Source organism: Ictidomys tridecemlineatus, chromosome 13 (genome assembly GCF_052094955.1).
Source record: "Ictidomys tridecemlineatus isolate mIctTri1 chromosome 13, mIctTri1.hap1, whole genome shotgun sequence".
NCBI classification, from domain to species: Eukaryota; Metazoa; Chordata; class Mammalia; order Rodentia; family Sciuridae; genus Ictidomys; species Ictidomys tridecemlineatus.
Window position 1 is genome coordinate 95,723,405 of NC_135489.1, and position 3,293 is coordinate 95,726,697.

Below are 3,293 nucleotides of genomic sequence, written 5' to 3' on the forward strand. Positions count from 1 at the left end.
TGTCATGCATGTAGAAGAGTTGGCCAGTGCCCATATTCTCCTTCAGCTTGTGAAGAAGCAGCTCTGCAGGGGCCTCAAGGTCATGGTATGTCCCAACAGGACTCAAGAGCTTCCCAGGCACCTGCCAACCAAGGTGCAGAGAAGCGGAAGCATCACACTGATCAAGGGGCCAGCATGGAGGACTGGTCCACAGAGGTGGCTTCCCAGGTCATGAAGAGGCGCAGGGCCATGGAGCCAGAGTTGCTGGGATCGAAGGACACTGCTGTCCTCCAAGGCCGTCGTGGGTCATCCTCGTTGGGGACCATCCACTCCAACCATCCTCCCCATAATTGCAGATCCTCCTCCTTAAACCTGGGGAACAAAGGCGTAGTGGGTCCCAGAAAAGCCACTTCTGCTGGGGGGCCACATAAGACAGCCAATGGCTGCAGTGTGGACGATGAGCTCCAAAGCCTGGATTTCCTCCTTATCTCCCAGCACCGCCTGCTGCCCTGGGGACTGTCCCAGAGCCAGGCCCCTCCAATAGAAACCCTGTGCTCAGGAGACCAAGCACTCCAGGCCCCACCCCCCAAGAGGGGACGCCTCAGCTCCCACCCTCCTCCAGGTGCCAGGACCATGAAGAGCGCTCTCACTGGACGCTCATGCAATGTGCAAAAGATACCCTGCACTGGGCCTCCCCTCCAGGTCATCGGAGGGCAAGGTGTGGACCTGGAGCTAGGTGGAACCTCACGGCCTCAGAAGAGAAAGTGTGTGTCATCTGGCAACCAGAAGAAGAGGCCCTGAGGACAGCAGTGTTGGCCGCTGGCCTCTGGGGTGGCTGCCCCTCAGGCAAGATCTCACCTTTGCTTCATTCTACACCAGAAGGGCCAAAGGTCTTCAGCTTGTGAAGACCTTCTTCCCCACACAGGGCAGTTCCTGCGGGTTCTCAGGAAAGTGAAGGGGGTGGGAGGGTACAGGGAATGTAGTAAGAGGGCAGGTGGGGGGCAGAAGGGAGGGTACTAGAGGGGAGGGTCACAATGTTCAAGCCTTGGTGGGAAGCTGTACCCTGGTGGACTGTCAGTTATAATAAAGGCAGTTTGGTAGGAAACATCTTCTGCAGCTGCTGCCTTCTGCCATGTGGTCTGTGCACGTCGATGCAGTGAGAACTGAGAAGAGATAACTCAGGTTGCCAGGACCAAGGGAGCACAAGCGTCCATCCACTGGGTCTTGTTTGCAGATTTAGACTGGTTCTTCCTCTTATCCTAGGACAAAACCCTAATCATCGCACCATTGAAAAGGCCTCTCTTGGTTTAGGGAATCTTCTCTGGGCATCCCTTCATGATCTGTGTCCCTTAAACATCTCTCTTACCAATTATCAGAGGGCCAGACATGAAGAGGAATCACAAAGAGGCAAAGCACATCTTCCTTGGTGGTGTAGCTCTGGGATCTGAGGACTGACATGTGGCTCTCAGACCGTAGTGTTAGTCCCCTGACACTGAATGTCATCAAACCCCAGCTCCTAGTGGCAGCAGTTCTCCTGTTGCTTTCCTGGGGGCAGCAGCCAGCCACTTCCTAAAATGCCCTGGAACTCATCTGACAGACCTAGCATCTCCTGTAGCTTGCCACTGCTCTGGGTCACTCTCTGTGCTGGCCACCTTAAGGTTGACCTGCACAGTTTGCCAGTTTTCAGTGCGACCAACTCGTCCTGCTCCAGTTGAGATGAGAGTCTGAATCTACAAACTCTACCCATCCCTAAGAGCCTTCATTAGGACTCATGCTGCAGCAGAATGGGAAGAGGTACAGATCATGAAGGGATGCACAGCCACTGTTGGCATAAGGAGATGGGGAAACAAATTTATTTGAATTCAATAGATGGGCTCAAGCATGCAGTGTCCTAGCAGATACCCCCAGTATTTCTGCCTAAGCATGGTTAGGGGAAGGACTCCTTGCTCTCCAGGCTTGGGACCACTTAAGGGCCCCCAAAGGGCGGAGTCATCTGGGCAGGACCTGATATGGATGCAAAAGGCTCTGAGTGACCAAGAGGCTTTTGTGGCAGCCATGGCCATCACAGACAGGGGCATGCTTTTCTATAACATGCCTCTTGAGATCGTTGGTCCCTCCTGTGTCCTTTGGAAGGAGAGTCACTTTGGAGCCTTCAGTCCCCTGTGCCATTAACCAGGTTTCTGGCAATATGCCTGGAAACAGTGGTTTTGTCTTTTTTCTTAGACAGCTTCTTTCTCCTCTCCTGAATGATCATGGACAGTGTGCTTGGACTGATCCCCAGCATGGCCATGGTCTTCCTGTGTAGGTGGCCTGAGGAGAGATCATGGCCTTCCTCCCACCCTCCCACCCCCTCTACAGTCCTGACCATGAACTCCCTGGGGACCCAGCAGCCTGGAGGCTCTGACTGCATCCCAAGGCAGAACCACCACTGACATAGCTCTGACCCTCCCTAGTGTCATCCCTGCCCTGACCACAGCCTGACCTGTGTTCCTTGTGGCCGTCCCAAATGTAACCAAGTTCTCCTACAAACCAACGAGAAAAAGAAACTGAGGCTACACAACATGGATTGCACATTTACAAAACCGGGAAGTTTGCAAAGGAGAATGGTTTATTTACAAGGAGGCTAAAGTTTAGTGCTCCTGATAAGAGCTGGAGTGAGTTCTGACATGCACAAAAGGGATCAGATGTGATGTAGTTTGTGGTCTGTCGTGTGTAATCAAACACCATGGTTCTTCATAGGACACAGGTTCCATGGGTTTCACAGACAGGGACACAATGTTTTCTCAAGTATTTCTTGACAACTTTGAGCCCTCCTGTCTCATTTGGATGGAGAACTGCTTTGGAGGCTTCAGGCCCCTGTGCCATTAATCAGGTTTCTAGATGTAATTCTGGAAACAGTATGTGTTTAGACAGCTTTTTTCTCCTCCACTGAATGATGCTGGTCAGTGAGGATGGACAAAACCCCAGCATGGCCATGGTCTTCCTGGGTAGGTGGCCTGATAAGAGGACAAGGTCTGGCTTCTAGGGGAAGAAGTCACAGCGCCCTAGGGAAATGTCAACTGACACCACCAGCAAGACCCACTCCCCCTATTACTGATGTGCTCTGCTTTCTGACCGTGACCACAGGGACTGGCCCCTTTTGGATGCATGCCCTTGGTTAGCTGCACCTTCATTGAAACTCAGTTGAAGAAGCTCCTCCTGGTGTCTCTGCACTGGGTAGGCTTGGTCAGAGTCTCCTGTTTCCCGGGACCTTGGCCAGCCTGTGCCATGCCAGCCAACATCTGAGCCGTGATCTGCTAACATCTTAAAATTTA